Genomic DNA, 24,257 nt, shown 5'->3' on the forward strand with positions numbered 1-24,257 from the left:
ATCTTTAAATCTGTTTGCATTATTACAGGGACACAAAGACAAGTGTAAATTTTTTATTGTTGGTTGGTGATTGCCTGTACCAAAGCAGCTTTAGAGAATACTTCTCTTGTATGTGGTACATCTCCTGCCCAGAACAAATTTCTCCTTTTCTAATTCCTGTAAATGAGGATCATACCTGTCTCATAAAAGGAGACTGTTCTGGGATCTGACAATGGTCCCAACTCTCCAAATATCCTTTACATAACCATAGACAATGTAATGTGGGCAAACGTGCCACCTTTGATCAATCTCTGTTCACTGTTAAGTAAATCCCCATTTTAGAAGGGAATGAAGTGTTTTAAAGCCATCTCCTTGTTTTCGTATGGTTCAACTTGGTCTGGGAAACTTAAAGATCTCCTCACTCATCCTAAAGGCTGGTGCCAAAGAAAAACCTTCAGATTTTGGTTCTTTCTTTAGATCATTAACAATGTGCCTGAAGTTTATTTTTTAAAACCGAAAACTTTGGAATATTTCAGTAAAAGATTTCTAGACTTGCAAATCAAGAAAATTGGAAGAAAAGCCATTGTCATAAGTTCAAAATGTACACAATTTTTGAACAATTAATTACAATGCAGTTTATTGAGAAAATTGTTTATCAATGTATGTTATCGAACAACTGCAATTTGTGCTGTTTAGGCAATAAACATAGCTGAGCTTTTCAGTTACCGTAGTGCTATTTAATGGAAAACTTTATTATTATAGATTTCACATATGTGAATGTGTCCAAGAATAAGGAACAGGTTCCAAATGCTAAAGACAGAAACATCTCACTGATTTTATTTCAGCTTTGAGGCCCAATAGGTTGTCTTGTAGATTCATTGGCAGGTAATAACCAAACCCACTCTTGTGCTGTTTCCACTATTCAACCTTCCCATTCCAACCAAAAGAGTTGGAGAAAACTGCTGAAAACATATTTTTCTGGATAAGTTAAATGAGTCTGTGAATTACAGTACAAGCAGATCCCGCAAACATTCCCTAGGTAGGGAGCCCAGATTAAAACCTCCTATCGCATGTTTTGGCACATCATGCAATGGCTTGTTCTGCCCCCACATTGCTGTTTGGTGTGCAATCAAAGCCAGAGAAGATGGCTGGGCACTTCTTGAGCAATGCTTGCTATCAAGGAAAACATACCAGTGAACTGTTCTCTAAAGCTGCCTCATATCTGGTACAGTTCATTATTTCTGCCCCTCATTTATCTGGATTTGCAGAGGGAAAACAATTGCCTTTAGTATTTGTCCCTCACAGACGTCACTCTACGGACCCAGGGTGACAGATAACTAATTTTATTCATGGAAGTCGAAGAAAAAATATGTTCATGTTCTGCAGAATGATCTCATCCTTCCCACAAAAATATAAATTTTGTGGCCAGACACATAAAGTTTTCCTAAATACAATACTAACCAATTTTAGAGACTATTTTATTATTTTATTTTATTTTATTTTATTTTATTTTATTTTATTTTATTTTATTTTATTATTTTATTTTATTTTATTTTTAATTTTTAGGAACAAAGCAATCCATCCAATGATCAATACAGTGAATAATAAGCTGTAGGCCTTGATGAATCATACCAAGATTGATTTTCATACCAAGAATGAAAATGGCATTTCAAAAGACTACAGACATGTTATACAAGACATCTAATTTTGCAGCCATGCTGAAGCACACATCTCTGCCTCTTTCTACCAATGTGAAATACAGCATAGTAGTACATAGCAATGTTCTCAAGTCCATATTGAAGACATATAATTGTTTGCCATCTGCTAGGAATTGTTCCGTGAAAAATATCTCGTCTTTTAAATTTTGTTACTTCGGAAGATTATTTTCCCATGGGTGGTGCAAGAGAAAAAAGTGTCATCATTTTAAGTGAGCAGGGGACATTATAATCGTATCTATGCCAAACCTGTCTTGGCAAAATATGTGCAAAGGATGAAAAGAAAGAAAATCAGCAACATGCCCTTGGCAAACAAATTCTAAATTCAGAGTCATTATCATAAATGACAGAGATACTGCCCCCCACCCTCAGCATTGTGTCTGAAACACTTAGGAAATATTCTTAACCCAGGAGAATGTTAACACTGAAATATTGGAATCGATCCTTGATCTTTTTGAGATTGCTCATCTCTGATCATAACTGAAATTAGTCCTTCATCAACTAAAATTACTGGAAAGACAAAGAGATATCTCTGTGCTTGAGGGCCCTAAAGGAAGGGACCTTCGAAGTCTACCTTTAACATTTTCCCTACATTTTGAAAAAGGAAAAAATAACATTAGAAGTTCCTACACACTGCCATTTTTGGAAACGAACTTTTCAGCAAATGTAGAAGAGAAGAAGGAAGATGATAGAGAGGTAAACAAGCAATTAAAAACTGCAATGACTTCGTGCATCATGCACAGTCCTACATTCACATGCAGCAACAGTGAAGAGTATCATGAATACTGCAGCTAGTGATCTGGTAGTGGTAGCAACTGGGAGACACCTGACAGCTTATTGAAGCAACTCCTACTGACAGCTGAAGGGCAGTTAGCAGAATTGGTGGCAGATGGATTTTTAATTTTAGGCCTGAGGTGACTGAGGCTTGCCTTTTTCCCCTAAAACTGCTTCCTTAACTGTTTTAGGACATTGCACAGATTATGAGCTAGAATCTCAATATTGCTTTATAAATGATCAAAAAGACATTTGGGTGGAGGAAGACTTCTCTTCCTTACACTAGTGTAATAGCTCATTACAAGCCTGATTTTTTGGATTCTTGAATACAAAGGTTCAGAATTGCTGAGTGTTGTAGACCATTACATGTTGTTTGTCATGGGCTGTGATCTTAACCCTGTATTTTCTCCCTTTCTCTGTGCATAACCAACTGCAGCTGAGGCAACAGAGCTGGGTGATACAGCAAATCAGGCTGTTTTTTAAAACTGTTTCTCCTCCAATGCTAGGGACTGCATGTGCTTCCTTCAAATGTTTTTACTACGATAGCCATGTGTCCTCCTTGAAGCAAGGGGAGAATTACTTTCCTGTTACTATTGCTAAAACAATTGCAAATGACTGCAACTTCAACAGGGTTGGCTAGTGTGCAAAGCAGCTCACTGTCTTTCTGAAAAATTGTAATTATCAGTAATTAAGTAATTAAGCCAATTATCTGAATTTCTTAATCCTCTGGAGTGGCTGTTCATCATACATTTTCTAACAGCATCAACACTGATCTTTAATCTTACATTAAGGAGTTCCTTTCACTTATCCCAATGACATTCCAACATGAATTCTACTATTAAATATGAAAATGCAGAATGTAATTCCCCCAAAATCTGATAACATTCTTGTAACATTCCTATGGTACCATGAGGGTATTGCAAATAACATTATCCTTTTATGTGCAGAAAAGGAAATCTGAGATTGCAGGTCAATTGAAAAACTATTTGTAATTAAGTAGAAGTACAGTATGCTGAAGAAAAATTAGGTGACAAAAAATTAAGTGACTGAAAGAAGTTTTTCAGTTTTCTGTCTCCATGGAAAATTCTTCATTCTTAGTAGCAGTTGTCGAACAGTGGATGTATAAGAATGTAAACAAGCTAACTATTTTGTACATAAGTGCTGATACTGGCATAGCCCCATAGCAGGTAGAATATTGTTGACATACTCTCCTGAGTTTATTCATCAAATAAGCTGGTTTGTTTCTTCTGCTTTGAAAAGACACATATGGGTGAATTGAAATGTAATTCCCATTTTAAGCCTCAAACATAGTCAGTATGGATAATGTTTGTGATGGCAAAGATTTATGAATTGATAGAAAATTGAATCAATAGAAAAGTGAATTTCCAAAAAAAAAAACCACACCACAACACAGTTTTGTTTCTTTCTGTCTTTACAGTATTGTTAATCCTTTTACCATCTCCATAACTGATTTTAAAGCCCTTAAGCATATACCTGGGAATACTCCCCAAATAAATTTTTCCTCTTTTGCCATGAAAAGTTAGAATGTTTATTCTTAATAAGATAGCTTTTTGATGATATACAGCTGATTTCTAAACAAGCTGTCAGTTTTCTATCTTCACATTGCTAAAGGTTTGCATCCCTCCAATATAGTTCTGTGCTCCGTTTCAAAACATTTTAACCTTTCTTTTACATTTCGTCACGCTTCAGCACAACACTAGAATAGGTATTCTGAGACCAATCTTAGCTGCATTTGCTACATATGGTATTTGAATTTTATTTACCTGTCTAATACTAAGATACTGGAATGCAGGTCACTTCATGGGGTCCATCCATATCTTATTCCGTTCTCACTGTGTCACCCTGAAATCACTTGCTTGGATTTAAGCAAACTAAAGTAACGATCATAGTACAATTGTACAGGGTTAAACCACATTCTTGGGCTTATGAATGCATGGGCCTGGTCATTCTGACCGTGAAATGATATTAAAATGCTGTCCACCTTGATATCAGGAATCTAAAGCTTGTTGTTATCTCTTTGGGGTTTATGCTGCAGCTTAATCTACTCAATGTTATGGCTTTAAACAGGGCTGATTTTAAGATACTGTCTTTGATATTGATTGAATAGTTTCTAGTAGTTCCCAGTCATGCATTTACTGAGTACGCTTATTGAGTTTTCAATAAAGTTCAATGTGTTCCTCGTAGCAAGGATTGTAAAACTCGTATATTGCTCCAAACCTCATTTTGGTGGATTAGCTATGGGAATTATTAAAGGTACAGCTATCTGTTTTCCAAAAATCAACAAAAGATAAACTCTGCTTCAGTAACTGCACACTTCTGTCTCATGTTGATAAACTCAGCATTATTTTTCTTAGCTTTGTAAACATTCACATCTCCATCACTAGAAGTAAGCTGTCATTGCCATTCTTTACATTTCATCTCGAGGAAAACGCATATATTAGAAGAAGGATGTTCTCAGAATTAAGGGATCAAACAGGAGTTTTTGTTGTTGTTGTTGTTTTGTTTGTTTGTTTTCCTAATTCTCTCTTTATCATACCTTTATCCTCAAATAATGAGCTCTCTCCCCAGCTGCATGTTAAAACCTTTGACTTCAGTGAGTCCTTCCACTCAAAATTTGCATGCAATCCATCTGATCCAATTATGTCTACAGACTGGATGCCAACATCTGAGCTACCAACTCAAACTCCAATTATAGTCAAAGCAGAACAACAATTTTCTAGGCCTAATCTAGCCTAATTTAGAAGGTAAGAGATGAACTGTGCCCTGAAAATGCTGATTTCCCTCTATTGTCCATAAGAGGGGTTATTGATGATACTTCAGATGTGAAGGTATACAAGATGGTCTCATCCCTTGTGTTACTAACCTACAGCTATGCCTTCACCACTGAAAAGATAAGAAATTCCACAAAGTCATTGGGAACAATGCACTATTGACTTACCTGGCAGTTATCCTGTGTGAGTTCATCGTTTCTTTCCAGTCTGATGTGAAATCTCTCAATACTGTGCTGCAAAAGCCCAATAGCAGATATTTCATCAGATGGTGCTGCAGCTCACTGGCCTAGGCAGTCTCCTGGACAGAGCTCTGACGTATCAGTGCTCTGAGGCTGAAAATATTCAGTGGGTTTTTTCTCGTCTTAATGTAGATGCTATACCTGAACCAGGGATCCTTGTTGACAGAGGATACAAATTGGCATTTTCAGGACATGATTCATCAGATCATAGAATCATAGAATAGTTTGAGTGGGAGGGACCTTAAAGGTCATCTAGTTTCAACACCCCTGCTATGGGCAGGCACACCTTCCACTAGACCAAGTTACTCAAAGCCCCATCCATCTGGCCTTGAACACTTCCAGGGATGGGGCATCCACAGCTTCTCTGGACAACCTGTCTCATCACTCTCAGAGTAAAGAATTTCTTCCTTGTATCTAATCTAAATCTACTCTCTTTTAGTTTAAATCCATTACCCTTTTTCCTATCACTACATTCCCTGATAAAGATCCCTTTTTAAGTGTTTACCTTAGAATGAGGCAAATTCCCCAGAAGTGCCTGTATCTCTCCAAATAGAAAAAGTAGTTATTCAGTAATTCGGTTCTACGTTCCAGATGTCTGTAGGAAGTGGAGAGAAATTCATCTTCTGCAATTTATACAATACAATGAGCTAGATATCACCTTGACCTTAGCTCACTGAGATTCTATTTTCCTGAGTCTTTGCCTCCTTCTTTTACCACATCTTCGCTTTGCCTTCTATATACCCTGTAAGTCTTGTTTCCCTGACATTACTTATATCCTCCAGGATACCCAGGTCCTGTGTCATGTGTCATCTAGGAATGATAATTCTTCTACAGGATTATTTACAGGGAATTTAGCATCATTCTCTCCTTATGACAGTTAAAGTTCAACATGCTAAAACTTCACCTCAGAGATGTAGTCATTTGAAAGAAGCATTAATATACGGTAATGTCTTTCCTTTATGGAACCTCCACTTACTGGGGATGGGAGGGCTACTGACTGCATAGGTATCCTTAGACATTGTCTGCAAGCTTTAATCTTAAATTCAGCCAAACCATAAAAATATACTTACTTTGTTAATGAGAAGCTGTCTAGAGCAGTGTAAGCTTTTTAAAAAGAAAAATTCTACATTCCCCTTGCCGGGCAGTCCGAGGCAGATTCATTGCCTTGGTTGCTGCTAAGAATGGAACATTCCTATAAAAATTTCAGCAAGTATAAAAAAACCTGAATTGTTATAGTGTTTTACTTTAGTGCATAATCTTTTAAAATACATCATAGAGAGTCAGTAATAAGACCCATATTGTTGAAGGAGTGCAACTTACAACCAGATCTATAAAGAAGTCTGACACATTTAGAATTGATAGTATATTTTGGATAGAATAGTACCTCAGTCTCAATGTGGCAGATGCACAGAACACCTCTTTCACAAGCCAGTTGAACCTTTTGCATTGTATGATCTCAAAAAATTTTGAAGGTGAAGCAGCTACCTGATTGTATGTATTCACACTAAATCTCCAAGCACTGCAACAAAGAGTATCTAGGCCAGCTAGGCTTGATCACTTCTAAACTCACATATTGTTCTTCAGCATTCCTGTTCTTTGTCTGAAAGCTTTGAAAATAAATCGATCATAAAAGTGTAGCTATGGTTTATTTCTTAGTCGTGATTACTCTATATATGCAAGCAGGATATTTATTTTTGAGCTTAACAATAAATTCAATTATGATAACTATGTTTTGTTCATGAATGCTGAACATACTAATGTAGTAGTATTTTTCTCTTACTTAATGTTTTAAAACTAAGCTATTAGTTTTCTGTGCCTTCCATCTGAAATGAAACTGACTGTTTTTCTATAAAGACGAATAGCCCTGAAGAGAATGCTTTAGAATTCCATCATGACAAGAAAGATGTGATCAGTACTGGAGTAATTATATTTCTTAAAAGCTTTTCCATTCTAGTATCAATTAGGAACATTGTGGCTTTCTTCCACTATCTCATAACACTTACCCAGAAGGTGGTTTGTCTTTTTAATGCTTTCTTCTGTAGAGATGTGTATTTATGATTACATTCCTGAGTGATTAAGTTCTAAGAATTATCCTGACTCGCTTGAATACTTGAAAATGTACATAGTAATATAATTGTTATATTACTATTTATTTATGTTACTGTGTAAGTATGGAGACAGTGATCCACTGTGCCTCTTATCTCCTTGGCATTTGTAATTTTGAAAGGTTAAATTTCTAATTATGAGCATTATATATATATATATTTATTTATTTATTTATTTATTGTAAATAAGAAAAGGACTACTATGCAAATATATGTATTTCCAGAGTAAAAAATAATTTAGAAACTGAATCTAGGAGGGAACCAGATAAAGCTCAGTCAGGGACAGGAGATGAAAAATTTAATACACTGTACAGACAACTTTACTATTTGCAGTGGGAAGTTTCTGTGATTTGCATGTGTCTGTAGTCACAAAAGTTGAGTGTGCTTCCCCTCACAACTATTTCTGTGCACTGAAATCCCATCATTTCATGTCATTCCCTTCAGCAAAGATGAGGAGAAAATCCTATCTACTTCTGATACTGATGTACTTTCACAGCTAGTGCTTCATTAGTTGATGATGATAATGTTGAGAGGGTGAAGATCTCTTGGAGCAGCACAGCATAGTAGAAGTTTCCATCAGCCCTAAGATTGCCCATCTCACACCTGTCAGATCAACAATTCTCGCCAAAAAAGGACATCAGCTCAGAAAAACCTATGAAAGATGACTCAAGGGTCATCATTGCAACTACTGGTACTCAATGTTATATTGAGCCATTCCTTGCTCAGTGTACACCAGATACTTGGAAAGGGTAAAGACTTAGGGACCGTGCAGATGCAGATGAAAGTTATATAGATGTCTTAGTCTCAGCAGCTCAGGATAGCCAGCCATTGCAAGTGAAGAGCTGGATAATGGACTGTGTATTTTTTCATTTTCTAGCACACTTTTCAGCTAGAACAGTTGTCCTTATCCAGCGTATCAACTGTCATCGGGGCAGGGGTAAACATTTATGATATGATCACTCAGTTATACAACAATCGAGGATTTGTAACGGTATGAACTGTGGCAACTGGACAACATTGCTTACTTTTAGCAGCATTTTTTCCCCCGAGTGTGAATGAAAAGGACTTTACAGAAGACAGGCTATAATACTATTAAGACTTTCATAGAAAACCTATGGAGAACGAGCGAGGCAGGGGGGGTGATGCTGTATGTAACGGAGGGTCTGGACTATACAGAGCTCACAGTTAGAGATGACAGAGTTGAGAGCCTCTGGGTAAGGATTAAGGGACCAGCAAATAAAGTGGATGTCTTTGTGGGAATCTACTATAGATGACCCACCCAGGATGATGACATTGAATTATTCTTCTTAAAGAAGAAGTTCCTTAGAACTAAGAGATGACTCTAGATCATCCTTGTTTTTAAAGGTGACTTCAACTTACCAGATGTGAACTGAAAATATCACACAGCTGATACAAACAGGTCCAGGAGATTCCTAAAATGCCTTCTTGATAACTTCTTGGTACAGGTACTAAGGGAACTGACTAGTAAAGGTGCCCTCCTAGATTTGTTGTTGGTAAAAAGAGGGTCTCATGGGTGAAGTGATGCTTTGTGGCTGTCTTGGCCATAGTGTCCATATTCAGTTTACAATCTTTGGTGATAGGAGAAAAACTGCCACCAAAACTTCAACCCTGGATATGGGAAGAGCAGACATCAGGCTGCTCAGGGAAGTGGTTAGTAAGGCCCTCTGGGAAACCACTTTTGAAGAAATCGGGGTCCATCAATGCCAGTCAAATTTTAAGTACCACCTCTTAAGAGCACAGGAATGGGCAATTCCAAAATGTCAGAATTCAAGCAGGCAAGGTAGAAGGTCAGCTTGGCTAAGAAGGGACTTTCTTCTATAGCTTAGGTGGAAAAAGAAAGCATATAGCTACTGGAAGCAAGGTTGGATGACATGGGAGGACTACACAGATGCTGTTTGCCATTGTAGGGAGAGGATTTGTATGACCAAAGCTCAATTAGAGTTTAAACTGGCCAGTACTCTGTGGGAAAATAAATTAATATATATATATATATATATATATATATATATATAAAGAGCAAAAGGAGGACAAGAGAAAATATTGGCCTGTTGCTTGATGAGGATAGTCACCTCACAAATAGGGACATGGACAAAGCAGAGATGTTTAATGCTTTCTTTTATGTTGCATAATTGACTAGGATGTAGGACTTGAAGGTATATTTGAAAGTATATATAAGTAAGTTTGCGGATGACAGTAAATTAGGAGGAGCTGTTGACTCACTTGAGCGTAGAGAGGCCTTGCAGAGAGATGTTGACAGATTAGAGGGTTGGGCAACCACCCACTGCATGAAATTTAGCAAAAGCAAGTGCCAGATTCTTCACCTGGGAGAGGGCAACCCTGTCTATACGTACAGACTGGGGGACAAGAGGCTGGAGAGCAGCCCCACAGAAAGGGATCTGGGGGTTTTGGCTGATCACCAGTAGAATATGAGTCAGAAGTGTGCCCTGGTAGACAAAAGGGCCAACCATATCCTGGGGTGCAACAGGCCCAGCACTGCCAGCTGGGCGAGGGAAGGGATTGTCCCGCTCTGCTCTGTGCAGACCTCAAGGTGAGGCCTGTACTGTGTGCAGTTTTGGGCACCACCATATAAGAAGGACATAAAACTGTTACAGAGTGTCCAGAGGAGGGCTACAAAGATGGTGAAGGGTCTGGAGGGCAAGACGTACGAGGAGCGGCTTGAGGTCCCTTGGTTTGTTCAGCCCAGAGCAGAACAGGCTGAGGGGAGGCCTCATGGCGGCCTGCAGCTCCCTCACGAGGGGAGCGGAGGGGCAGGCGCTGAGCTCTGCTCTCTGGGGACAGCGACAGGACCCGAGGGAACGGCCTGGAGCTGGGACAGGGAGGGTCAGGCTGGGTGTTAAGAAAAGGTTCTTCACCCAGAGGGTGGTCGGGCACTGGGACAGGCTTCCCAGGGCAGTGGTCACAGCACTGAGCCTGTCAGAGTTCAAGAAGCATTTGGACAATTCTCTCAGACACATGGTCAGATTTTTGGGTTGTCCTGTGTGGAGCCAGGAGTTGGACTTGATGATCCTTGTGGGTCCCTTTCAACTCAGGATATTCCAATTCTATGGAGGCCTCTTGCAACAGGATCAAAAGGGCAGACTGTAAGGCAGCCTCATTATCCTTAATACCACCAGATAAGCTTGTCAGAAAAGGTCATTTGTGAGTTTAAATTTTACTACTTTAAATTAGTAGTGATTTAAAAGAGTGGGAGCGTGGTTTCATGTGTACTTTGTCTTTTTAGAGCTGAATATTATTTTTTATTTGATTTTACCCATGTATCTAAGTAGGTCACCAGTCATTATCTATTTAGGTTACACCAGTATAGAATAAATAACTCTACTACATTTCTGTGATGGAACTGTATGCTTCAAATGCTCTAGAGTTAAATACATGAAAGTACTTAATTATTCAGGGAAATAATTTATCCATGTTTAATTAAAATGTGAAACTATCCTTGATAAAATGGATCACATTTCTGATTGATCTAATTTCTTTAAGTACTACACTGCTATTTTAAAAGGTGTAAATCCTGTCTATTTTACTTTGTATGTATGCATGTACACTCAGCCTTTGCTGAAAGGTGTATGTAGGGTTTGGTGAGCCAGTGTTAATCAGAAGCCTAGGCTGAAGCCTCGGTGCACTTGCTATTGACACTGTTCAAAACTTGATCCCACATTCAAATATCCCCTCAGTCAGACTTTAAAATTTGTAATCCCTATTATGAGCTGAGCTTCACAGCTGAGTCCACCTGGGTCTGACATGTAAAACAAGCTCCAGTGTGGGAACCTAAGGCTATTTTACATCATACACAGGTGTTTTGGGACCCTTAAGGCTGTTTTGACTGTGAATTTTCTCGGCTCTCCTGCTAACATGGTTAAAGGCACTACCTATTTCTCAGCCTCCTCTGCACTCACCTACCATCTCACAAGCTGTCAAATACTTACTGAAGTGCTAAAATGTGAATACAAATCTAACATAATGAAGTTAAACTTAGAGCAATTGTTTTTGGCTTATGCTTTGCTTGGAATTTGCTTCTTGTGCATCAAGTCTGAAAGACAGCTGGAAGATAGGACTTGCCTGAAAGCTTGTCTGTTTATCCACTGATATTCAGTATAATAAAAGACCCTATTGTTTCCCTACAACACATATACTGCTTAAGAGTTTTATTTGAAGCGTTAGCAGCTGGCTGCATATTAGCAATACCATGGTTACTCATGGTCATGAAACAGGTAATAAGAATTAGCATTTAACTTAATACTCTTGAAGGCAAGCTAGAGGGCTTGCTACTACTCTTATTCTACTCTTACTACTTTTGATGGGGTTTTCTGCATGGTGGCCTGCCCTCTGAACTTGGAGAGCTGTCTGCTAGTACAGTAGCTTTGAAGAGTGGAGACTGGCAACACAAAGAATAGCACCTTAAGGGCTCTTTTTTTCTCTGTTGATTAGAGATTGAGTCTTCTGTTAGTAGCTGAGATGTAAACATACACATCTGCAATATCTAAAGTTAGGTGAGGTGAATCCGACCCAACTGAACAGTGTTTGTGTCACCTCTATATTTCTCTTGTGCCAGCCAAAAAGGGACAAAGTATCCCTAAAAACAAAGGCCAATTCAGGTGACGTGCTATACAGTTATGGCAATCAACAGAAAAGATGAAGAAATTCACCTACTTGTAACAAAAACACAAGATGCATGTAATAACTTTAATTTTGCGCTCCTTTACAAGTGTAATCATGCAGCTCTCCACTAATTCCTGTAGCTATATATGACCTGAACAAATTTGTTTAGTGTCAGAAATCCTGGACACTCTGCTGCCAAACTTGCTGTTCATAATGTTACATCTAAAGAGCTGCATTTTGTGTTCCTCAGCTTTTGAAAACAGGCAATTGCAAAATGCATTACCTTAGAGTAAGTGGCAGATCTGGATTTCTTCATATTTAAACATGATGAGCTCTTTTTATACTAATGTGAAAAAATATGTAATTTCATGGATGTTTCAACAGTACTTATCGATTTATTTCAAAAGGCAGGGAAAGCTTTTGATCTTGTCTGAAAATTAATTAACTATTGAACAGAAAAAAAAGGCAAACAAGAAAATAAACACCAAAAAAACACCTTAATTTTACTCTGCAAACATAAGGATTTCCCATAAAGAAAAATAGATGTATGTGATGAATAGATACAACTGATTTATTTCTCTACCAGAAAATCTGAAGTGAATGAACATGGCGTGAAACACAGAGCTATACAATGGAGAGCAGATGAACTTAGTGGATACTTTGCTGCATTGAAAATCATAATGCTAAGTTATCCATTTGCTTAGCAATATCATACTCATCTTCCACATAATCATTCTATTTTTTCCAATGTATGTTCTTAATAATTTATCTGATCTTCTGGTGGATATCAGGAACAGCCTGAGAATTACACAAAGCAAAGTCTCTGTCTTACCTTAGGGGAACAACATGTCAAAGGTATAACTTGCTCTTTTGCTGAGCACATGATAGAGAACTCCCTTTCTTACTTAGACTTTGGGTGAAGACTAGCCTACATACATATTCCATGTTTTCAAAACCAAAACTTTTACAAAAACTTCAGAAAAACTTGAGTCAACCCTTGCTTTTATGACCTAATGAAATGTCAAAAATTGGTCCATGCAATTGGCTCAGCCATATCTGACTGTTTTCTGCACTAAAGGTATACAAAGCGGAAGAAGACTGGCAGCCAGTCAGAGCTGGCAGCCTTTCATTCCTCCATTAAAGTGAATCTGGTCAACATAAGATGTTTTTTTCAGTTTTAATTGGACTATTCATGGACTTTCAGTTTTAAATGTGAAGCAGCCTGTAGAGCTGGAAGCATTTTGTGCCTCACTGAAGTCTTTCAATTTATTGTATATTGTATATGTAACTCTACCTATCCCTCTCTCTTTACCCAATAATATTCCTCCCTCTGAGTTTTACCCAGGAAAAACAGTTGACTCAGATTTTGGAAGTCTTTAAGTCTTGTTGCTAAAATCAACACACTTCAAATCAGGCCTTTCCCTTGGAGAGGACTCTGGGAAATATCGCTCAGTCCCTGCAGTCTTTTAGTGTCTTTCTCACCCTGCTCTCTGAAGAGACAGATAAGGTCTTATGTGCTTGGTAAGAGCTATCCAGGCTAGCAACCTTGGTCATTTCAGTTCCCACCTATACCTACATTACCTAGAGCACAAAGGTAAGCAGTCAGGAAGGTCACAGGAGATCCAGGGGTCTACGCTGGGCAGTGCAAGGGAGATGACAACACAATGCTATTAACTGATAGAGAATCAGGCCAGAGGGATGATACCCAGGGACAGTGTTACTTCGAGGCACCACTACAGCTTGAGTGATTCAACATCAATTCAAATCTTGGATTTTAACTTAAATGACAATAGTTAAAGATTTTTCTCTCTAGTGGCATAGTCCCTGTGGTCAAAGAATATAAGGAAGATATAACTTTCTGGGTGATGACACTATCAGAGTAGCAAATAGTTAAAAAAAAAAAAAAAAGCTCTTGACAAAATGTTTGTGTGGAGATCTTATCTGTTTTTACCACCCATCCTCCATATTAAAAAGTTATTTGTCTCTACAACTTGTATGAAATTTGATTGATAACTTGTCAGTAACATCAGAGGGACAGAAAAAAAATCATTGACAGAATGGTTTTGTTTGTTTGTTTGTTTCCTTTTGGAGAACAAAATGGTCTTTACATGATCTCAGGGTGAATAAAATAACTAATTTTAAGGTACTGATTTATGACATGCAAAATCTCCTGAGCTGAAATGGAAAAAAGCAGAAAAACAAATGATGGCTGTGTTCGAGGAGAACAGGTAATTCAGCCTGAATTTAGCAACAGATTCTCCCCATCCAGCTTATATATAGAACAGTTTCTAGAAGTCATTTTTTCTCTTGTGCATCGTTAGTTTTATTTATTTATGTACAGCTTGAATATGGAGCCCTACAAGAGACACTCAGGTCGAAAAAAGGGCAGGCTTGAGCATTTATTTCCTGTCAAAACCACTTATATTTATGACAAAATCTAAGAATTTTGAAAAGGAGGATTCATATGTAGTCCTGCCCAGGGGTACAAAGTGGTTATGAATTGCTTCATATACTAGTCTTGTGTGTATTGGCTTTATGTAATTGCACCCAAAGGGTTGCACAGAAAAAATGCCTTTTAAAATACATTAAACATGACATACATACCATCCATAAGGTACCACGCATGTTAGGAACATGGGGATCTATTATAAGAAAAGAAACAAATCTTCTTTGATAGTTTTCAGCATTGTTCAATGCTGGATCTTTCAGGGGAGCGCTCACTTGCCTAACAGTGATTGTACTAAGTAGGTCAGCCAAGCAGACCTTGTGTCTCACAGCAGCATCAGTTTCTGCCCTGAAGTACTTAAAAGGTCTTTGGAAACAAGATGTAATGTGCAAGATACAAGAAGATGGGAAGAGGGAGAAAGTTATAACAGACAACCCAGTGGCAGCAAGATTAATCCATGCCACTTGAAGGGATTGATTTAATTAGCTGGTTAAATTGGCAACCCAAAAACTGTCTTATCCTTAATTCAGGGAAGGTGCTTGTTTAGTCATATTTCCTTTCTGTGTTGAGGGCATCTCCTCTAGGGGTTTGCAGTCTGCATTGATCTATCTGAATCATAATCTTACAGTAGCATACTGCACATTCTAGCATATTAGCACAATGCAACTGCAGTTGGATTCCCTGGGCCAGTATTTTTTCTTTTTAGGAATCTTTGGCAGCTTCTTTTCTTATGGAAAACTATTATTTCTTCAGCTAGCAGAAGAGATCAATAATAGGCAAAGCAAGGTTTAAAAATAAACAATCTCTTTCATTGCTTTGACATGTCATCTTGGAAAGTAAATACTGAACAGCTATTATTAGGAAATAAGTGAACAGAATGGGTGAAAGGCATTAGCCCTGTTCTGAAAATATTTGACATATGGCATTGGGAAGAAGAGGGACAGATGAGAGAGATATATATGTAAGTCTCTTGACAATGATCAAATAATGATATGCGTGGTATTCCCGCTCATGAAGGCGTGTTATGGCAGGTCTGGTCCTCATATTCCAGGGTGAATTTGATTTCCATCAATTTCTGTGCTATGCATTTGAACTCTGCTGCAAGTACCTTCCCATCCTCTGAAAAGATGATGGTGCACTAAACAAGGAGCTCCTGCAACTTCTTCCCCCCACCTCAATAAAAACACCAGTTAACTTTTTTTTTTTTTAATGAAATTACAAAACGGCTTTGACAAGCATGATTTTAGCGGGGAACAGTGCATTTCCTAGTATGAGATTTGGATTTACATGAATAGAGAAAATGTTTTTGTGGTCTACTCTCAAAATAAACACGTTTCTAAACGTAAGAGAAAAAAAGTTACAGAAACCTAAGTTAAATACCAAAGCTTAAGTGTTTATTAGTGATATTCACCTTTCAACTCAAAGTATAAGAAATAAAATGAATCACTTTTTTTAGGAAGTATTTCCTCAATCAATTTTCCTTTAAAGAATTAATGCAATTGGAGAGAAAATGTAGAAAAGGTTAATTGAAAGTATATGAAGAAGTTCTGTAACCTTCAATTTTCTGAAAGATGTGCCTATGCTTAGATGTCAAATTATTTAGATTTCAGTAATACTAACTTTTCCACAGTTGAATGTAATTGACAGTTCATAGCTTAAATAAAAGCCTCAGAGACCTTCTGCCCAATGGTGGCCATCTGGATTTCAGAGCAAATTTTGTTCAGAGTTCAACAAAAGCCCCAGTCTGCAACAAAAGATCTTGGCATTGAGGAAAAGAATTTATCCTTCTAAAACATGATCACTTGTAGGGTGACTTGAAAAAACAACAAACAAACAAACAAATCGTACTTTGGTGGAGCCCTTCTGAAAAGAGCTTGGATCTGTAAGTGAAGGAACTGTCTGCTGTTGCTTTATTCTCACTGAAAAACACAGTTTTTTGCACTCTTTCTGAGCAGAGAAAACTGCATCGAGGACACACCTGACCTATCACCAAATATTCCTAAATACACAAACAACCTGCAAGACTCAACACTTTGACTATCTGCTAGGTGGCAAGGGTGTAATAACACAAAGAAAATAAGGAAGAGTTTTGATGTATAATCATCCCACTTAATTTCTAATTTAAATGATTAGAGTAGGAGTAGATTCACACTTGGCTCCAATGTTAGTCAAAAGTGTGAGATACCTCCAGAACAAGAGCAATGCCAGAAACTGGATATGGCTGTTGAGGGACCCAAGAGTAAATATGTTTCTTATTCAAGTGATTCTGGAAAAGAGAAATAAGAGAATACAGACTGAAGTGTTTTTAAGAAAAACCCATAAGCCCCACTCACCTACCAAGGGAAAATAATAGCAGGATCTAGCAGGATCTCTAATTTCATATATAGATAAGTTTATTGAGTTGGAGTGATAATTTCAAATTGCATAGAACTTAACATTTCTGTGTATCTTTTCTAGATTTTTTTTTCAAACATAATTGCCTATTTTTATTGTTGTTGTTGTTGTATGTTGATAATTCAAGGTTTTCTGAGAGAATGGCTGGTCTTCATCACTTTCCCCACTATACTGCTATACTGTCTATTTAATTTTAAATCTTGACCACTTTGCTGAATGAAATTAAATAAAATATCCAGTGTATTTTCTAGCAGTTCTAATAACTTTGCTAGGGAAAGTAAGAGCAAGTAGAAATCACAATCAGTACTTTTGCTTAGGAGTAATTCTTAGACTTCATATGAATCTATTCATCCATAAAATAAAAGAAAATAACATAAAATTACTTCATAATTTGACATCAATGAGCAATCTCCATGTATATTGAAATGGAGTGAGTTGCTCAGGCTAATGTATTTAGCAAATGTTGGAAAAAAAGTCCTTTTCAGATTTAAGCTTTGGCTCATGTAATTGCCTATTATTCCCATAATAACTCCCCCCCCCCCCTTTTTTTTCTTGTACAAGAATATTCAAGTGGCATTTCCAGTTCTGTTGCTGTCTCACTGGCCTCATTAAGAACAGATTTATTTTTTTTTTCCTGTATTTTTGAGGTATATCATCCTCTGTATAAGAAATCAGTTGGAGGAAGATATTTGTGTTAGGTAATACTCAATGAAAAAAGTATTTTCGAAAGGCTTATCCAAAATCACAATGTCTTCTTGTGGGATTGCCTTTCGTCTAACACTGTGGTATTGCTGGTTGTTCTGTGAGAGGCTATCAAAGCCCCTTGACCATTTCATGCCCTCTAAGTCAGTTTTCCTTAAATCCTGACTGTCTCTCAAAATATTTTGATTGCAAATGGGAGCTTTATGACAAAAGAAGCTAGAGCAGCTGGGCTTGTTCCGAAGGGAGCTCTCGCAGACAAACTATTCAGAAGAGGGCTTTTAGGGAGAGTGGAAGTTCACACTGAGGAAGACTACGTAAAATCTTTCTTGTTTAAGGAATTTCTTAATGAAAGCACCAAGTCCCAGTCCTGGCTGAAATTTGTGAAAAGTTGTTCCCCACATAAGATTGTCCCATATAATGGACATAGTATTTGGAGCTGAATCCCCAGTTTTACTTTCATCTTCTTTTATAATAGTTTCTCTGTTCTCTGCATCTAAAATTCATCTCTTTTTTTTTTTTCTTTTTTTCCCCTTTTTTTCTCCTTTTTTTTTTTTTTTTCCTTTCCTCATGATACTTGCAACCATGTAGTATTTTTTCTCTTCCCAGTGAATTTCGGGAAACACCTTTGGTGTCATGGCAACTTGTTACTTTAAGATTTGCCAGACATAACTTCTTGACCTTGTCTTGAAATACCATCAGACCAAAGTTTCAAAGCCAAAAAAAATGAAGCTTAGCAATTGCTTAACAATTGTTCTTGCAATCTCCTCAAGGTGCAGTATGCTACAGAAAACAGTTTTGTTTTTTTTTCCCTAAAGCTTTCTTTTTCCAGGTCATCTATAAATATTCTTCAGCATCAATATTGAAAGGTTTTTCCTGTGCTGTCTTTTAAAGTCTCAGTTGTGCTTTGAAATGTATACCTGCAGATGTGGAAAAGAAGCAGAAATCATCCTTTTTCATCCCTGCCCAAATATATGTGTCGAATGGAGACAAGCAGTTACTTCCTAATCATTTTTATTTTATTCGAAGGGGACATGCTCATAGGAACATTATCTGTGACAGTTTTTTATCCTCCTGCACGACAGCCTCTTCCCTGTTCACTTCTGTAGCCTTTATTTCTACCTTGTCTCCTGCAATGTTTTCCATTTCTGTTTGCATGTCCCTTACTTCCTCTTTCCTATGGCAATAACATAAAAAAGATTAAATTTGATGGCAACTGTTTGAAGCAGATCACCATGGTTTTGGATTAATTAGGCAGTAAGATTTAGCGAGAGGAGTCCCTCTCTACAAGTCTTCAGAGACACTTCATCCATTGATTCTATATGAACATGGAAATTTAAGTTAGAAAGATTACTACATCAGATGCAAGTTTGCAGTTTGAATTATGAAGAGAATTTTGCAGTCTAAGATAACTAATAGGATTTAAATTTGCTTAGCAAAAGATGTCTTAAGAAAGAAATGGAGTTGCATAAGAGTAAAAGGAACTACTAAGTTAGGTGTCCATAAATGCTCGTGAGCTACTTTTTGGCAAAGACTTTGAACATGCATGAAATGAAGCTCCTTCTTTTCTCTTAATGCTTAGTATGGAATTTGATAGGTAGAGTTAATAAAAATGCTATAGATCATTTTGTTTTAATTATTATTACTGCGCAGAATTTCCAGAGGCCTAAATTTGCCCTTTCAAATGGTACTCATATTTACGTCCTACAAAAATTAGGAGTTCTATATATGAAAGTGAGGAAAGATTTGTTTTTGCAGATCTGTCACTAACATCAGTAATGTTTGTCAGGATGACTTCACTGTCTTAGTTCAGAAGGTCCTTGAAGAAGCAGTGCATTGTTGGTCAATTCGGGAATTCCAGTTACCTCCTTGGAGCATCAGCCCCACTGTTCATCCAAGTGTGTTCCTGGTTTGCTAATGCTTTACCTCCAATTATCTCTCTTACCCTACACCTTTTCCACTGTATGTCCCCTCTTTTTCCCCTTTTGCTTTAAATTCTTGCCTTTTCTTGCCTGGCCTGCTTGGGAGGCAGTTTAATTTACCAGATACTATTATTTTAGTGGGAATTCAGATTTTTTTTTTTTTTTTTCTGAAACACCAGGTTATTTGGCAGTTATGGCCTCCATTCTTGTTACGCTTTGCAATCACAAAATACTTTTAAAGAAAATCTCTTATATGTCAAGAAGGCAACAGACCCACAGATTTCCTTTGTTCCAGATCACTGGGGGAAAAAACAAAACAAACAAACAAAAAAAAACCAAACAAACAGATTTTTGTTCTGTTCCAGATCACTGGAAGAGGCTCCCCAAGGAAGTAGTCACTGCACCAAGCCTGTCGGAGTTTAAGAAGCATTTGGACTGTGCACTTAGTCACTTGGTCTGAATTTTTGGATAGACCTGTGTGGTGCCGTGAGTTGGACTTGATGATCCTTATGGGTCCCTTCCAACTCAGGATATTCTATGATTCTGTGATTCTATGATTCTATGATTTTCTTCTTGTCACAACATGTAATCAATATTAACAAGACTTCAGGTGGTCAAATCATAGAATCACAGAATCACAGAATCATCTAGGTTGGAAGACACCTCCAAGATCACCTAGTCCAACGTCTGACCTAACACTAACAAATCCTCCACTAAACCATATCACTAAGTTCTACATCTAAACGTCTTTTAAAGACCTCCAGGGATGGTGACTCAACCACTTCCCTGGGCAGCCCATTCCAATGCCTAACAACCCTTTCGGTAAAGAGGTTCTTCCTGATATCCAACCTAAACCTCTCCTGGATTGGATTATGATTAATTCAAGACAAAAAATAACACAATCCCTATCATAGGGGTGACTACCTGAGTTCTGTATGCCTTCTTTTATATATTTTTATTAGTAGTAATGAAGAGAAACATGTTTGCTACAGTGTAGAAAGCCTCGCAATATTTATTTTTTTCCTCAGTCTTATTGGTTCATTTGCTAGGAGTGAAGGGAAGCAAAGCTTAAGGTACAGGATAAAGATTTATATTAACCATATATTAATTTAGCATATATTGATTATCAATTCACCATTTTTATTCATTTTTTAATCAGTGAAGAGAAAGAGACATTCATAAATTGTCTCATGTAAAAGTACGTGTCTAAAATAGGTATGTTGAACTGCCCTGCTCATATTAGTGTTTATTTATGGGCCAGAGAAAAGTAGAAAACTAGGAATGATAATACCATTTTGTGGAGAGTTTTTCCATAATGCTCAAACTAATCTCAGAACTTCAGTGTCAAAGCTCACAAGTCATCTTGGACAACATGTATATTTGCTATGGTTTTCTGTATGCATCTTTGGCCATTCTTGGATAAAAAATAGTGAGAAAATGACATTTGTGGCCCAGTTTAGTCATTCTTATGCCCTTTCTTTAAAAACAACATAAAGTTCTGCATGTAGGTCTTTGCCAGAATCCCATGGATATTGTGTTAGAAAATAGGGCTAGATGACACAAGACATATTATACAAACCTACAACTACAAATAACCATAGCATAAATTTTAGTTCATAATTTATAAATTATATGTTCTCCAAAATAACACAAAAATACTATACCACAGCATGATTCCTAAATTCCTGATTCCTTACTGTAAACTGTTATGTAACTGAAAACTATTATGTATTACAGGAATAGTGAAGAAGTGCCGCTATCCTCGAATGTTGCTTTAGGTCAAATTAGTTGAATGTGCAGAAGGAGATTAAAAAATCTGAATATGTTTCTGACAATTTGAATTTCAATTAAAAATATTTTCATACAGCTTGGTAACCAGCCCTGGAGTTAATTTCTTCGCAATTAAATTTCTAATGTTACAAACAGTGAACCTATCTCTGCAAATAATTTAATGATACTAAAGTTGACTTGCTCTGTTTAATCATTGCTTATTATTTTTCCGTAGATGTTTACTATGGCAACTGTGTCTGATGATAAATTGATTTTTTTTTTCTGTTTACTAACATTTACTGAAACAATGCAATGATAAATTTCCCATTCTCATTGTCCCATTTCTCCACTGCATTGCAGCAGTGTCAGCTTGACGGTACTTTCAAACATTACAGAGGTGCCTTGAATTCTACCCTTATTCATGGACCACTTTCCCTGAACTGGCTGATCACTGTTTTGTGTCCTAGCCTTCTTTTTTTTTTTTTTTTTTTTTAATCAGGCCTGTTTCTATCAATAAGCATCAGGGATAAGCAGCTGATATTCCTAGATGGAAGCTACTTGAAATACTAATACTGTGTACACAAACTGTGAATGGATATAGTTTATAAAAGTGCTTTGTTCCTCTCTTTTTAAGTTAGCTATAAGGTAGATTTGTACATTATCAAGGGTGGCATCATTTCTGCTACACTTGGATGTTTAAAAGCTAGATGAGTAGTCTAAGCTGGTTGTCTCTGCTTCCTCTTGTCAGCAGAGAGATGGGCACCTAGAGTGAGAGACTCATTCCAAAGCACAACTGACATAAGTTGTTGTCAAGTACCAGACTGTGTGTTCTCCATTTTAATTAATGATCAATATAAAATTATGCTCGATCAAATTTGCAGGTTGTAAGTAACAGTTGTCAGTGTCAGAAGTATTGTAGAAACCAAGGAACCACATCACACAAAACTGTAATCACTATTTATATTAGGATTTTATATATATATATATATATTTACACCAGTTAAGCACATTTGCCTTAAAAATAAACAAATAGGCATTCATGTTTTAAGCTGAAAATCAGGAATAGGTTAACAGACTAGATAGCATACGTTTGCTGTTAAACTGAGCTTTATTTTAAAGATGTAAGTGAAGTACTAACGTTATCTGATACATTTCTATGGAACACAGGAAAACTGCATTTTAGGAAAGGGAAACTCCTCACAGGCATTAGTAAGAAATACTATTCACATTTTAACAAGAGAACTAAATAACAAAGTAAAGCAAAACCGTGCAAATAGTTTATTTTCATTGAAATATTTTCACAGATAAAATTAGAGAACTTTGTTTTGGATTGAAAGAATGCAAGAAAGCAAGAAAAGAAAGGCAGCAAGAAGAAAGAAGGAAAAACAGAAGACGGGAAGGGAAGGGAAGGGAAGGGAAGGGAAGGGAAGGGAAGGGAAGGGAAGGGAAGGGAAGGGAAGGGAAGGGAAGGGAAGGGAAGGGAAGGGAAGGGAAGGGAAGGGAAGGGAAGGGAAGGGAAGGGAAGGGAAGGGAAGGGAAGGGGAAATAAAATTTACTTGAAAATTCTTTGTTGTGCACCCAATGTAGAAAAGTGACTCCTAAGCACTTTTGATGATGACTTTCATCACAGACAGCTGAATTTCTGTCAAGGTTCTGATACCACATCATTGCCATGAACTCACTTGATGTCATAAGTCCTACTTGAGTAGCTACTCATCATAAAGTTCAAGACTGGTTCCCGATGTTCAAAAGGTAAGAGATTTATACAAATATTCACAATTATGTTCCAAGTGGATTCATAAAGGGATAAAGATATCAGAAGAGGATACTTTAAGATAATTTGAATGATAAGTGAAGGGTTTATCTTATCTTCCATGAGATTAGTGTTACTAGCAATTTTAAACCTATTATTTGGTGTTTGTCAATAAGGATTCTGTAAGAACTTTAACAAGTAATTTCAACTGTTTTTTGTGTGATGTCAGGAAATATTTGCACCAAGTGAATAAAAATGAAACTTAAAAATAAAAATTAGGAAATGATATAACAAATGCAATTTGGTGCTTTACTGCTTATTTTCTTTTTAATGATTCATTAGGAAATGAGATAAGGCACGCAATTTAGTGCTTTAGTACTTGTTTCCTCCTCACAAATACTCCCTACAAAAGTCCTGGCTCGTATGGTTGGTTTTCTGTGTTCTAATCAGATGGATGAAAAACAAGAAAAAATCAATAAATATCCAAATTTATCCATGTTTTGGTAGCCTGATGCAAACTAAACTACAAGTATCTCTCCAGACTTTTAAGTGTAAAGAGCTGGGAAATTACATTGTTCCTACAGTCGTATAGCTAATGCTACTTTTATTTTCAGCAGTTTCTTTTTTTTTTTTTGGGGGGGGGTGTGTGGGGGTCGGGGAGGGGGCTGTTATAGTATTACAGAATATTAAACACTGTGTTATAATGTACTAGATATTGTACATTTTTATCAACTTTGGGCTTATTCTTTATTATATGTTTATTTTCTGCTTCATACCTTGGTCCAATATTGTATCACTTAGGATCAGATTTTCTGGAACACATTCCCACTCCAGAAAAACCCTATGATTTTGTGGATTTTCTAAGCTGAACCAAAATAGGATCATATTAACTTAATTTTCTGAGTAAACAAAAGAAAAGAAACATTTGTGACTTCAGTCTTACTGTTTGTTAGGACTTTGGCACCTTCTAGTACTAGGAGGCACCTGTTCCTGCTTAGGACTCAGAACTCATGTTCATTCCTTGAGGTAGG

General features: G+C 37.0%; 1 protein-coding gene across 2 annotated transcripts in view; it reads left to right on the forward strand.

Moving 5' to 3' along the window:
* Nucleotides 1–24,257, forward strand: part of LOC310883824 (uncharacterized protein) — a 71,986-nt gene that overhangs the window by 25,699 nt on the left and 22,030 nt on the right. Inside the window, exons 2-3 of one of the 2 annotated variants that reach the window (XM_083804778.1) lie at nt 22,778–23,225; nt 24,180–24,252. The gene's annotated coding sequence lies outside the window, so the exon portion shown is untranslated. The remainder of the gene's footprint in view (nt 1–22,777; nt 23,226–24,179; nt 24,253–24,257) is intronic. The other variant, XM_083804776.1, reaches the window with a different exon arrangement.

This window comes from Anser anser (genome assembly GCF_964211835.1).
Source record: "Anser anser genome assembly, chromosome: 1".
Taxonomy (NCBI): Eukaryota; Metazoa; Chordata; class Aves; order Anseriformes; family Anatidae; genus Anser; species Anser anser.